General features: G+C 50.3%; 1 protein-coding gene and 1 non-coding gene across 2 annotated transcripts in view; both read right to left on the bottom strand.

Moving 5' to 3' along the window:
• The window catches only part of LOC119942157 (voltage-dependent T-type calcium channel subunit alpha-1H-like), a 222,969-nt gene that overhangs the window by 165,615 nt on the left and 42,128 nt on the right, over positions 1–15,226 (bottom strand).
• On the bottom strand, positions 7,779–7,916 carry LOC119942985. Its single transcript, XR_005455475.1, has one exon. It is a non-coding gene; the product is annotated as a small nucleolar RNA SNORA7 (small nucleolar RNA).

The raw sequence follows: 15,226 nt of genomic DNA, 5'->3' as shown, positions 1-15,226 counted from the left end.
CCTGCCTGGTAGGTGCCCGGTGCTGGCGTGGCTGTGTCTGCCTTCCTTGATAAAGTAGAATCCCCTGCGGGGTAGGGCACACATCTCGTGCAGGGCAGTCAGTGGATGCAGTGGTGGAGGCATTTAATGAGCTGGGAACAGTACACTGTGCTGAGCTGTGGGAAAGTGCAAAGCCAAGAAGCGACACGTTCTCTGCCCACCAGGAGCTCGCCCTCTAACTGGGGAGACAGATCTAAAAATATTTACAAATAATCAAAATAAAGCTCAATAAATGCCAGTACCACTATTACAAATACTATATACCTCCCCCTTGCCTTTGAGCTCTTTCGCTTCCTCCTCCTTTCCCACCACCTCCTTTTCCTCCTCGTTCTCCTCCTCTCCTCCCCGCATCTCCCCCCCCGCCAGCCCCGTCCGACCCTTCTCAAGCTGGTCCTCCCTGATGGCCAAAACTTCCCTCAGCTCCAACTCTTTCCTGCTGCTGAAACAAGAGCGCTAGCAAATACAGAATAGCCCCCCAGGCAGAGTGCTCTACCCAGTGTCTATTCTGTGCAGAACACTGCACTGGTTGTCAGTAGTTGTACAGCATTGTACAGCACACCTACTGTGTGGTAATGCCAATGACACCAAATCCAAGCCATTAAGTCCCCATGGCCTCTGACTGGGCAAGGCTTGACAGGTGCCCAGAAAGCCTTTCAGAAACCTTGGCAGTTGCTCCCTTGGATTCCAATCACACAGCTTTGACAGGAAGGGTTTTCCAAGACATTCAGTTGGTGGATTCCAGGCGTTAATTAGAGCTTTGTGAGAGCAAATATTCGGCCAGGCCAGTCAGAGTTTCAGGTCAGAACAGATATTTGAAACGCCACATTATTTTTGTGCTCAGGATTGACATTCTTGTCACGGGGCCGGGGGGGTGGGGGGGTGGAGGGTTTCCAGTGGATCCAGGAGTCCTGGGTCTAGGGGAGGGGCCTGGCTCTGGTTGGCATGCCACCCCAGGGACACCACCTCCCCTACTGACTGGCATCAAAGAGTTGGGTTGGCTGAAGGGGGTTGGGGTGACCATATGGCCAGTTTCACAGTGGAAGGTCTGGTGCTTGGTCAGTCCAACCCTTCTCCCAAATGGACACAGCCTGGGGGGTGGTGGAGGGTCCAGGTTCCCTTGGGGACACGGCTGAGGCTTAGATGGACACACCGTGCTAATGCAAAATGGTACGTGTGATATGTGAGGCACATATGATGGCCCTTTCTTCTCTGTGTCCAGTAATGGGATATTGGGGGTGGCCAGCAGCCCCCTCGTCTGGGCTCCCTCTTTTCCTGGCCTTCTCACCTCCAGCCCCACCCTTATCTGGGCGCTGGATAGCCTCATACCCACTTAAGCGCTCCTGGCAACTCGCCAGCCCTCCAAGGTGCAGGGCCACAGACCCCTCAAGACTGCCCTCCAAGGTGCCTGATGACCTGTCCCCAGCTTCTTCCAGCAGCCTTACAGTGTTCTCAGTTGTCTGGACCTCACTAGCCCCTTTGATGTCTTCCCCACTTCTAGACTGTGAGCCCGAGGTTAGGTAGGGATGGTCTCTATTTGTTGCCGAATTGTACTTTCCAAGCAGTTAGTACAGTACGCTGCACATAGTAACGGCTCAATAAATATGATTGATTGAATGAATGATTGAATGAATGATGGCCTGGAAAGTGGGGGCAGCCAGTGGGCTGCATGGTTGAGTCAGGGGTTTCTTCCTTGCTTTTGGAGGGCAGTGGCAGTTCAGGCCAGCATGATCCAGGGTGTGGGGCTGCCTGGGTTAGTGATCCCCAGGTCACAGAAATGAGGAGAAAATGAGGATCAGGGCAGCAGACCCCTCCACACTTCCCCTGATGACCCCAATAACCCCAGAGAGGCAGCAATTTCCATGTTAAGATGTCAGACAGTACCCTATTTCATGGGGGTGGGAGGGTCCCTAGGGAGAGCCACAGCCCAGGGCCCAGGGGTGGGGAGTGCAGGGGAAGAGGTGTGTAACGGGAGTGTCTTCTATATCATATCCCCAGTAGACTGCAAGTTTCTCCAGGACAGAGAACACTGCATACTCCTAAGCACCCACTATGGTGCTCTGCACTCAATAGGCATCCTATACATTGCTCTACATGCATTAGACACCCACTGCAGAGCTCTGCACACAGTAGGCATCCAGTACAGTGCTCTGGGTTCAGTAGGTGCCCAATACAGTGCTCTGTATGTAAATGGCTACCTATATAGCATTCTACACACAGAATATACCATGTATTGCTCATTCCACACTGCTCACACTGCCTCTTTATTATTTATTATTTCTACATTTTTCTCACCATCTTTTCACTATAGTATATTAGTAAGTCTATTGTCTCCCCCTGTGAGGGCAGGGATAACATTTTTTGCTTCGACCTCCCTCCCAAGCCATAAAATTCACTTCTTGGATCCTAGTAGGCACCTAATACAGCACTCTGTGCAGAATATGTGCCCAGTACAGTGTCCTGGACAGAGTAGGTGCCGGTACATTGTTCGGTACAGAGGAGATTCCCAGTATACCGGGCGCCCAGTACAGCACGCTGCACAGAATAGGCACCCAGTCCGGAACTCTGCGCACAGTAGGGTGCAAGTACAATACTTTGCACAGTGATGGAGATCATTAACTACTAAAATGTCAATGAAAGAACCAGGATATTTGTTCCAGACCTCATCCCCTAGCCTCCAAACCCCTGGCTCCCAGCTCCCCAGCCCCCAGACCACCAAGCTGTCTGACCCCCTGGCCCACAGACCCCTGGCCCTCAGACCTTTGACCCTCAAGCCACCAACCCTCCAGCCCCCAGACCCCTAGTGCTAGGCCCCAGCCCCCACACCCCTCGCCACCAGATCCCTGCCCCCCAAAACCCCCAGACCCCAGCCCCTGGCCCCCAGTTCCCCCTAAGACCCATTGAACATGTCAGGGGCAGTAAGAAGCCCAGCACAAATCCACTCCTCTGGTCTCACATCCTGCCTGTCCACTTCTCCAACAAGATCCATTGCCAGGAAATTATCCCTAGTCTATCAAGCTGCTTCTTCATTTCCAGCATTTGACCAAGCACAGTCAAACACTGGGTTGACTAGCGAACGCTAATCACTCTGTGAATCTATGCTGTAATATGCTCTGGTCCAACCAAGTCCAATGTTCAATGAAATAAATGTTAATACAATCAATCAGTCAATCACCAGGATATACTTGGCCCTCACTGTGCGCATAGCACCATACTAAGCACTACTAACTCCAGTAGAGTTTCTAGACATGATCCCTGCCCTCAAGATGCTTCCAGTCTAGCAGGAAAGATGGACACTAAGATAAGTTACAGATAGGATGAAGAAAGAAAGTGGCTGTGTAAGTGAGGGACTGCTGGAGTAATGGACTACAGAGAATGCTTACCCAAGTGCAGTGGTGGGGTTGAGAGAATGTAAGTGCATATGTGGCACAGAAGTGATGAAGTGGCAGTTTGTTGGGGGATAAAAAATAGGGAGATGAGAAATGAGTTGGGGGAGGCCTCCTGGGGGTGACGGAATTTCAGAAGGCTTTGAAGATGGGAGAGTGGTGGACTGTCCAATAAAAAGCAGGGAAAAGGCTAGAGGCAGGACAGACAAGTGAGGAGACTAGTCTAGAGGAACCAAAAGTGTGATCTGGGGTGCAGTGGGAGAAGAAAGTGGATATATAGGGCACGGAGAGCTGAATGAGTGCCTTAAAGCCAATGTCAGGAGTTTCTGCTCAATGCAGAGAGTGATGGGCAACCACTGGAGGTCTTTGAGGACTGGGGCGATGTGTCCAAACACCATTTTAGGAAAAGTGATCCAGGCAGAGGAGGGCCTGCAGAGGGGAGAGGCTGGAGTCACTGAAGTCAGCAAGGAGGTTGACACGGTTATCAAGGTGGGATATGACAAGGGCCTGGACGAGTGTTGGGGCTGTAGGGAAAGGGAGAAAGAGGCAGATTCTGAAATGATAGAGAGGAAGACCAACAGGATTTGGTGACAGGCTAGATATGGGGGTTGAAAGAGAGAGAAGTGTGGAGAAAATGCCAAGCTTATGGGTTTGTGAGACAGGGAGGATGGTGGTGCTGTCTACAGGGATGGGGAAGTTGGAGGAGAGGATTTGAGAGAGAAGAGGAGTTCGGTTTTGGACTTGAGGCGCCAGCGGGGCAGCCAAGGGGAGATAACCTGGAGGCAGGAGGAGTTGTGACTGGCAACCAATGATCCAACTATAATAAACTCTGATCAGACTGTAATAAATTCTGATCAGATAGTAATAAATGTTGATCTGATTCCAATAAACACTGACCTGAGTAAAGCAGTGGGGACTAATGGAAGGAGCCCGGGCCTGAGAGTCAGAGGACCTGGGTTCTAATCTTGGCTCTGACACTTGTCTGCTTGATAGCAACAGGCAAGTCACTTGATTTCTCTGGGCCTCAGTTTTCTCTTCTTTAAAAAGGGTATTTAATACCTGTTCTCCCTCCTATTTAATCTTTGAGCCCCATGGTGGAGAGGGACTGTGCTTGGCTTGATTATCTTGTATCTACTCTGATGTTTGGCACAGTGCTTGGCTCATAGTTTGTGCTTAATAAATACCATAATTATCATTATTGTTTTTGTTAATAAATCGCATGAGGTGAGGTGTAGGGGGGCATTTAAAGACTCCTCTCACCCATACTTCGAAGCTGTAGATTTCAGACCTAGTTTCTCTACACAGAGAGTTGATTAAACCATCAATCAAAAGTATTAATCAGGAGCTTACCAGGTGCAGACCGCTGTTCTGAGCACTGGGAGAGTACAGTACAGGCAAAGACCCAGTACGTACTGCGTTCTAATTCTGGCTCCGCCACTTGAATGCTGTCTTACCTTGGACAAGTCACTTTACTTCTCTGTTCCTCAGTTACCTCATCTGTAAAATGGGGATTAAGACTGGGAGTCCCATGTGGGACATGGATTGGGCCCAACCTGATTACTTCTAGACTGTGAGCCCGTTGTTGGATAGGAACTGCCTCTATCCGTTGCCGAATTGTACTCTCCAAGCACTTAGTACAGTGCTCTGCACACAGTAAGCGCTCTATAAATACGATTGAATGAATGAATGAATTGCTTTGTAGCTAGCCCAGGTCTTAGAACAGTGTCTGGCACAGAGTAAACTCTTAACAAATACTACAAAATAGAAAAATGGGCCACCACTGAGGAAGGGGGAGGTGTGTTCAGAATGGTGCTTCAGACAGATGATCAGGGCAGCAGAATGCAGTATGGAGTGGAATGGGGAGAGGCTGGAGGCAGAGAGGAGGCTGCTATGGGAGTCAAGCTGGGAGTCAGTTACTTGAACTAGTGAGGCAGCAGCATTCTGGATGGAGAAGAAGGGATGGATCCGGGAAGCATCACCAGGAAACGGACATCCTACAGTGATTGGCCTGAGTGGGGGAAGTGCTCAGCCCTCCAAACCTGACCCCCACCCCACCATCCTTTCTGGGGAGGTCATACAGCCCCCATGGGAGAGCACTGTGGAGAAGCAGAGATGCCACTCCTCTTGCACCTCTGGCAGGCGGGATGCAGTGCCACCGGGCTCTGAGGCTCCCACCAGGTTGCCCACACAGACTGGTGAGTGGAGGCATGAAGGGATGGTCAGACGGATCAGGGGATGGATGAAGGTCACTCTAAGCATGCTAGGGGCTGTGACCAATGGGGATCTGACAATAACGATACTAGCAAGAGTGGTATTTATTGAGCACCCCCTGGGTGCAGGGTACTGTAACTGAGCACTTGGAAAGTACAGCAGGCGTAGTGGGAATAGTATTTATGATTGTGGGCAAGGAATGCATTCATTCATTAAATCGTATTTATTGAGCGCTTACTGTGTGCAGAGCACTGTACTAAGAGCTTGGAAAGTACAAGTCGGCAACATATAAGAGACGGTCCCTGCCCAACAACGGGCTCACAGTCTAGAAGGGGGAGACAGACAACAAAACAAAACATGTAGATAGGAGATGGGCCCTACTAACTCTGTTGTACTGCATTATCCCAAGCACTTAGTACAGTGCTCTGCACACAGTAAGTGCACAATAAATATGATTGATTGGTTGATTGAATGCTCACTGGGTGCAGGTTACTATACTGAATGCTTGGGAACTACAGCAGGAGTAGTGAGAACGCTATTTCTTGGGCTCCCACTAGTTGCAGGACACTATACTGAGTGATTGGCAAGTAATAATAATAATAATAATAATAATGGCATTTGTTAAGCATTTACTATGTGCAAAGCACTATTCTAAGCACTGGGGAGGTTACAAGGTGATCAGGTTGTCCCACGGGGGGCTCACAGTTTTAATCCCCATTTTACAGATGAGGTAACTGAGGCCCAGATAAGTTGTGACTTGCCCAAAGTCACACAGCTGACAATTGGCGGAGCCGAGATTTGAACCCATGACCTCTGACTCCAAAGCCCGTGCTCTTTCCACTGAGCTATGCTGCTTCTCCAATAATAATAATAATAATAATAATAATAATAATAATATTTGTTAAGTGCTTACTATGTGCAAGGCACTGTACTAAGCCCTGGGGTGGATATTAAGTAAATTGGGTTGGACACAGTCCCTGTCCCACATAGGGCTCACAGACTTAATCCCCATTTTACAGATGAGGTAACTGAGACCCAGAGAAGTGAAATGAGTTGCCCAAGGTGACACAGCAGACAAGTGGCAGAACTGAGATTAGAACCCATGGCCTTCTTATGCCCAGGCCCGTGCTCTATCCACTACACCATACTGCTTCTCATTACTACTACTACTATGGCCACTCCTGCTACTACTATTACTACTACTGCCACGACTACTGTTTTAACTTCTATTACTGTTCTTCTACTGCTACTACTGCTGCTACAACTACTGCTACTTCATGCATTCATTCAATCGTATTTATTGAGTGTTTACTGTGTGCACAGCACTGTACTAAGCGCTTGGGAAGTACAAGTTGGCAACTTCTACTATTAGTGTTACTTCTGCTACTAATAATGATAATAATAATGATGGTGTTTGTTAAGTGCTTCCTATGTGCAAAGCACTGTTCTAAGCTCTGGGGTTACCAGGTTGTCCCACGTGGGGCTCGCAGTCTTAGTTCCCATTTTCCAGATGAGGTAACTGAGGCACAGAGAAGTTAAGTGACTTGCCCAAAGTCACACAGCTGATAAGTAACAGAACAGGGATTCAAACCTCTGACCTCTGACTCCAAAGTGTGTGCTTTTTTCCACTAAGCCACACTGCTACTACTGCTACTACTTCCGCTCCTACTTCTTTGACAGATTAGACTCCACTGTAGCCAGAGGCATCCAAACCAGCCTGAAGAATTTGGTGGTTCCACAGTTCCCTTCAGCTATGCAAGGGCCACCTCCACCCCCAGATGACCCAGCCACACTGCGCCAACCCCTGCTATCAATAGTATTTAATGAATGCCTACTCTATGCACAGGGCACTGTACTGAGTTCTCAGGAGGGAGCAGTGAGGCAAAACCAGGACCCTGTCCTCAATGGCAAGGTTACCATCTAATTATCTTATGCCGTCGAGTTGTTTCCAACCCATAGCAACACCATGGACACATCTCTCCCAGAATGCCCCGCTCTCCATCTGCAATCATTCTGGTAGTGTATCCATAGAGTTTTCTTAGTAAAAATACAGAAGTGGTTGCCATTGCCGCCTTCCGCACAGTAAATTCAAGTCTCCGCCCTTGACTCACCCATATCGCTGCTGCCCAGCATGGCGGAGTTTTGACTTGTGGCAGATTGCCTTCCACTCACTAGTCACTGCCCAAGTTAGTAATGGAATGGGTAGGCCTCTGCTTGACTCTCCCTCCCCTAGCCAAGACTGGTAGAGTACTGGAAACTCTCCAGGTGCGACCCTGAGAGGGGTACCATCTAATAGGCAGGCATAAATTATGGGAGGTGATGGGGCCTAGAGTAAAGATCAAGGGACTGGGAGTTGGGAAATCTGGGTTTAAGTCCTGGCTCTGCCACAGGCCTGTTGTGTGACCCTGGATGGGCCTCTTAACCTCCCAGGACCTCAGTTCCCCCATTTCTAAAATGGGAATTAAAACCTGGTTTTCCCTCCTTATAGTCCCTCATAGGACAGAGACTGTGTCTGACCTGAGTATTTGGCTTAATACAGTGCTTGGCACATAGTAAACACTCTGCAGCTCCAGCATGGTGTTAAGGTGAGATAGCAGCAGCAGCAGCAGCACCACCACCACAGAGGCCAGGGGGGCCAGTGTTTCCGTAGAGATGGGTATTGAGGGGGCGGTTGGCCTCCTGCCCTGGCTGGCTCCAGCTCTACTTGTGGGACCTCGACCAGTCAGAATCCTGGCAGCTTTCCGGATGGGTTTCCGGGCAACGAGGAGGGGAGGGGGATTCAAGAAGAAAAAAATCAATTTTGAATATCCATTAACAGATCCATCTGAGCACAGTGGCTGGCGGGGGTGGGGAAGCAGGGTGAATGGGGTGGGCAGGGGGTGGGTAGGGGATGCACAGAAGAGCCATTGCCCCTCTCAGCAATATTGAATTTGAAATGAAATATTCCCAGGCCTGAGGTAGCCAGCTCTGCCTTGAACAGAAGCAGCTCCTCTAAACTTCTGTGAATGCAGGGGGTGGAGGTCCTGTGAGAAACCCCCCGACCCCCGCCTTCATTTCTCGACCATGATCACTCAGCCTGTGAGGTCCATTTGGTCAGGGTTGAGGTCATCCATCTGTGTATCTCGCTCTGTTGCTCTTGCTGCTTCTCTATCTCTCTATCTTTGCCTCTCAGTCTGTCTCCTGCCTCTCTTTGCCTCTGATAGCCTCTTAGTCTCCATCTGCCTGTCTCTGTCATTTTACCTTTGTGTTACTTGGTCTGTGTCTGTCTTTCTGTGACTGTAAGATTGCTGTGAGCAGGGAACCTGTCTACCACTTCTGTGTATTGTCCTTTCCCAAGCATTTAGTCCAGTGCTCTGAACACAGTAAACACTCAATCAATCAATCACGTTTATTAAGCGCTGTGTGCAGAGTACTGTGCTAAGTGCTTGGGAGAGTATAATATAACAGAGGTGGTAGACATGTTCACTGTCCATAGTGAGCTTACAGACTAGAGGGAGATGCAGACATTAATATAAATAAATAAATTATGGATATATACGTAAGTGCTGTGGGGCTGAAGGAAAGGTGAATAAGGGTGTAAATTCTAGTGTGAGGTTGACAGAGAAGCAGTGTGACTTAGAGGAAAGAGCATGGGCTTGGGAGTCATAGATCGCGGGTTCTAATCCCCAGCTCCGCCACTTGTCAGTTGTGTGACTTTGGGCAAGTGACTTAACTTCTCTGTGACTCAGTTACCTCATTTGTCAAATGGGGATTAAGACTGTGAGCCCCACATGGGACAACCTGATTACCTTGTATCTACCCCAGCACTTAGAACAGTGCTTGCACACAGTAAGCACTAAACAAATACCATCATTCTTTTATTATTAAGTGGGAGAAGAGGAAATGAGGATTTAATTGGGCAAAGCTCTTTTTTGGTATTTGTTCAGTGCTTACTGCTAAGCACTGGGATAGATAGAAATTAATTAGGTTGAACTCTGTAGCTGTCCTGTATAGGGCTCACAGTCTAATTAAGAGGAAGAACAGGAGAACTGAGGCACCAAGAAGTTAAATGATGTGCCCAAGGTCACACAACAAGCACTTGACAGAGCTGGGATTAGAACCCAGGTCCTCTGATTCCTAGGTCAGTGCTCTTTTCACTAGGCCATGCTGCTCTTGGAGATGTGCTTTTAACAAGGCTATGAAGGTGGGGAGAGTGATCATCTGTCAGATACGAGGAGGAAGGGCGCTCCAGGCCAGAGGCGGGATGTGGGCGAGACGTCGGCAGTAAGATAGACAGGACTGAGGTTCAGTGGGTAGGTTGGCATTAGAGGAGGGAAGTATGTGGGCTGAGTTGTAGTAGGAGAGCAAGGAGGTTAAGATAGGAGGAACAAGGTGATTGAATGCTTTAAAACTGATGGTAAGGAGTTTCCGTTTGATGCAGCAGTAGATAGGCAACCACTGGAAGTTCTTGAGGAGTGGGGAGATGTGGCCTGAACAGCTTTGTAGAAAAATGATCCAGGTGGCAGAGTGAAGATGGACTGAAGTGTGGAGAGGCAGGAGGCAGGGTGGTCAGGGGAGCCTCAGGCACGAGCTATCAGGATGGAGTTTATACATGGTGGAATTGATTTTAGCAGGTTCTAGCCTGGCGTCGTTCACCCTCCCTGATCTCTGACTGTCTTGTTCCCACTGGGGGCCTGGAGCGCCATAAGTGAGTGGGTGGGCAGGGGCACAGGGCACAGTGAAGGAAACACCGAGGTTTACTGTATGTGAGGACCAATGCCAAAGCTGTACCGTAAGTCTGTGCCCGGGCATGCTGTGACCCCGGTAGCCACTGTGGTCTTTGCCACCTGGGTCAACCGATACTTTTCAGATTTTTCTGCCAGACCCGTCCACCCTAGGCAGTTCCTGGGTCAGAAACTTTCACTACTGACAACCCAGGCCCAGCAGTCTCAACTGGGGCCTGGACCCCGGTCTCCCAACTTCAGAGCTAGGTTCTGTCTGAGGGACCACCAGCATGACTCCAGGAAGAAGACCGGAGGGCTTCACAACCCTCTGGCCTGTAACAGTAAGCCCAGGCACTGGCTGCCGTGGCAGGGGACTACCCTCAAACAGAAACTTGGGAGCAGCTGGAGGCACCTAGGATGGGCTATCTTGGGACTCACATCTCTGGAGGGGGGCAGGTAGGGAGGGACGTACCCTGCCACCCTCTGCCACCCCTCTCCTCCGCTGCCCCCAGCCACCCGAAAACTTGGTGGGCCCAGAAACAGCTACATCAGAATACCCGGCCAACCTGGCCCCACCCTGCCCGCTCTGCCCTCATTTGGCCTGGGAGGGTGGGCTCAGGTGGGGCTCGGTTCTTTTAGGGGTGCCTGAAGAAGGGAAAGGGGGCTGGCTGCCCCCCATCCAGTTCAGACAGCCCCCGAGTGGCTTCTCCATATCCAGAAGAGGAACCTCAAATGGAGGAAGTGGTCCCTTAGCAGGAGGAGTGCACACACACACACACACGCATATCATGCATACAACACACACAACAGCATGCACACACATATCCTTATTACCCCCAAACACACCAGTCCACACTAATCACATACACATCCCTTATATAAGCACCAAAACCAGCAAACACATATACATCTCATGCTCTCGTACACACATGCACATGTATTTTCCCCACCACACACAACCTAACACATATTCTCTTACATAGCTATGCACGCGGGTACCTATCCCCGCCACCCTCCTCTACCCTGGCCAGCCGGGCACAGGCACGCACACACACACACACACACACACACACACACACACACACACACACACACACACACACACACACACACACACAAACACACACACGTTCATTACACCAGAGTATTGCCTTCCTTCTCTGACTGGCTACTGGACCCTGCCCCCACCACTGGGGTTCCAGTGGGCTGTGTGTGTCTGGACCACAGGGACATCTGTAAGAAGCCCCTGTAGGGAGACTGAGGTGGAAGACCCAGCTCAGAATCTTCATGCTTGGGGATCTGGGCCTTCTGCAGATATAAACAGTCTAAATTGGGAATGAAAACATTCCTTGCGCCTGAACTAATGTGTGTTTCCAACTGGCGCAACCAGCAGACAGTGGGATGGGGGTGGGGATGGGTGCCCCTCATCCCCAAACTCCCCAAAATGACGTGGGTTTCTCCCAACTGAGCCAGCCCCCTGTCCTGGTGCCATAAGCAACGGACTCAGCCAGGGCTGCTTCGTTTGGCCCTGAACCTGCAAATTAAGGGGCCTCACTTCATAATAATAATTGTGATATTTGATAAGTGCTTACTATGTGCCAAGCACTTTACTAAGAGCTGAGGTCTTAAGATCATAAAGTTCCATATGGGGCTCAAAGTCCAAGTAGGAGTAGAACAGGCATTAGATCCCCATTTTGCAGATGAGGCACAGAGAAGTGAAATGACTTGCACAAGGTCACACAGCAGGCAAGTGGCAGTGCTGGGATTGAAACATAGTTCTTCTAACTTCCAGGCCTGGCTCTTTCTACTAGGCCCTGCTCCTTCTCTTTAATCAATCCATCCGTCCATCAATTAATCAGTCAGTAATATTTATTAGGCACCTACTGGGGGCCAGGTACTCTAGTGAGTGCTTAGAAGAATGCAGCAGCATGGAGACTCCCCTTCTTCCCACCCTCAGGGAGGTTACCATCTACTAGGAAGACTGACAGACACAGATTGTTTCCTGGTAGGGAAAATGAGCTGGGGAACACAGAACACTTTGCAGGAGAAGCGGGCCGGCTGGCCAGCAGCCTCCTGCTCCTGGAGGCTGGGAGCCCAGACCCCACAGCTGAGAGCTCATCTCCCCGACCCTTGGATGGAGGCAGCTTCCCCACTGCTGTGCTGTGGGGGCTGCTGGACATAGCCCAGGAATCATGGCTATGTTGCCAACTTGTACTTCCCAAGCGCTTAGTACAGTGCTCTGCACACAGTAAGCACTCAATAAATACGATTGATGATGATGATGATGGCTGTGCCCTGTGGGGGCTCAGACCCAGTGGTCTACCACGGGATCAGTCTCTCTCTGCCGCAGCTCGGACATGGTGCATTCAGAGGGTCTGATGGGGATGACACTGGAGTGAGAGAGTCTGGGGTCCCCCCGAGTGACAAGGCCTGTAGGGCTTTAGGACTGTGGTGTGCAGTGAGGCCGGAGATGGGGCGATCTGGCTGTTCTTCTCAGACCCCCATCACCCCCACAGCAGGAGGTTGGTGAGGAGGGGAGCACCAGGTCCCACAGCTTGAGATTGAGGAAGGGGAGTACTGGGCCACATGCCTGGAAACTGGGGAAGAGGAGCACTGGATCTTACAGCTTGAGGCCAGTGGAGTCCCTGTGTCCCACAGCTGGAGGCCTTTGGTGTCAGGGGGCCAATTGCTGAGACCCCAGGATGAACTTGGTCCTCAACCTCCCTATCACAAAGTTGGTATTACTAGAACTATTCTAGTGACTGAGGCAGTCCAGTCCCCTGGGTGGGCCAGCCCCCTGGGATGCAGGGGGAAAAGCCAAAGGGCACAAGTGACAGATAAAAAGCATGGGGCTGGGGGTCAGGAGCCTCAGTTCTAGTCCATGCTCTGCCCAGCTGCCCTCCTGAGCCTCAATTTCCTCCTTTGAAAAGTGGGAACACAAGACATGCTCTCCTTCTCTTAGACTGTGAGCCTCATGAGCCTGATCAGATTATCTAACTATGTGCAGTGTTTGGCACATAGATAGCCCTTAATAAGCACTCAAGGCATTTATTGAGTGCCTTCTGCACACAGAGTGCTGGACTCAGCATGTAAATATCAACATGATTGTTATCACTGTTATCTTTCTGTTTGGAAAAGGCAGGATTATGATCACTAAGTTTGTTGTTCCTTTCTAGCAACTCAACGGGTTTTACGACGGTGCTTTCCAGCCAGACTTTTCGCCTCAAAAATCCTGAGCAGAACAGTGGGAAAAATATTTGGGTCTCTTAGTAGAGCAGGGATAAATGTGCTTGCAGCCACAAGTGTGGAAATTCATTCCTTCCTTTTTTCCTTCAGTGGTATTTGTTGAGCTCCCGTTGTGTACAAAGCGCTATACTGAGCTCTGGAGTGGGGTACAGCAGTGAATGACTGAGACACCATCCCAGGCCCTCAGGGGGCTCAATGTACAAGCAGGGCTGGGAGTTGGGGTTCTGCACACGTGGAAATGTTGAATATAAAAACCTGGTCCAAGAACAATAAACATAATAAAAACCCAGAATCCCAGAATCATGGAATTCCGATAAAAACACAAGATCATTGTGGTTGAAGGCGGAATTTCAGGCTCCACTCTGCTAAGGCAGGGGTGTACCAAATCCAACAATCCCAGCAGCCCCCACTTCCAGCCCAGCCACAGCTCCAGTCCATCTCCAACTCCAGCCCAGCCCAGTCCAACCTAGCCCCAGTCCCAGCTCCAGCTTTCTCCACATTCTAAATTTTGTGAAAGCTTGCTGGTGTCTCAGTCTCCTCCAAACCTGCTCTGCAAGGTGGGTCAGAATTCCCACCCAAGTGACATGGGGGCAGAATGTGTGGCCTGGGTAGAGGAAGTAAATGCTTTGTGTCAAACTTCCATATGCTCCTCCATTTTTTTCTTCTCATTTTCTGAATGACCACAAAGATCAGCATACCATAAATAAACAGGTGTGACTGGCAGGATAACCTGACCAGAAAGATGGGGGGGGGGGGGGGGGGGGCGTAAACAGGGGGGGGGGGGGGCCGTAAACAGGGAAGATGTCCAGGAGGAAATGACCTAGGGGTTGGGGGGGGGGGTGGCTGTGGTGAAGGTTGTTGCAGGCAGGAGGTGGGCACCAGTTGAGGGGATGGAGGTGGAAGAGTTGGAAGTGAGGGATGGGTAGGGGCAAGCGAAGAGCAGCAGCTAAGGAGTAGAGGAAGAGGACAGCCAATAGGGGAGAGAAGCCTGTGGGTGCCTGGAGACACTGCTCAGAACTGTCCTCTGGATGAGAGAAGCCCTTGGGGGGAAACCATGAGGGAGAGACCGTGGGGGAGAAGCTCTTGAGGAGAAGTTGTGGGGAAGAAGCCATGGGAAAGAGCCATGGGAGAGAAGTCACGCAGAGAAGCCATGGGGGTGAGGCCATGAGAAAGAAGCCATGGGGGAGAAGCCCTGGGGGATAAATCCTTGAGGAGAAGTTATGGGGTAGAAGCCACGAGGAACAGGCCATCAAGGAGAAGTCATGTGGAGAAGTCATGGGGGAGAAGCCATGGGAGAGAAACCCTTGAGGAGAAGTTATGGGGGAGAAGCCATGGGGTAGAAGCCATAAGGAAGAAGAAGAATAATGGTATGTGTTAAGCACTTACTATGTGCCATGCACTGTTCTAAGCGCTGGGGGGGAGGAATATAAGGTCATGAGGTTGCCTCATGTGGGGCTCACAGTCTTAATCCCCATTTTGCAGATGAGGTAACTGAGGCACAGAGAAGTTAAGTGATTTGTCCAAAGTCACACAGCTTACAAGTGGCAGAGCTGGGATTAGAACCCATGAACTCTGACTCCCAAGCCCGGGCTTTTTCCACTGGGCCACGTTGCTTCTCAAGAAGTCATGAGGGAGAAGCTGTGG

Source organism: Tachyglossus aculeatus, chromosome 21 (genome assembly GCF_015852505.1).
Source record: "Tachyglossus aculeatus isolate mTacAcu1 chromosome 21, mTacAcu1.pri, whole genome shotgun sequence".
Taxonomy (NCBI): Eukaryota; Metazoa; Chordata; class Mammalia; order Monotremata; family Tachyglossidae; genus Tachyglossus; species Tachyglossus aculeatus.
The sequence above is the reverse complement of the archived record's forward strand: the minus strand, read 5'-3'. Positions and strand labels throughout refer to the sequence as shown.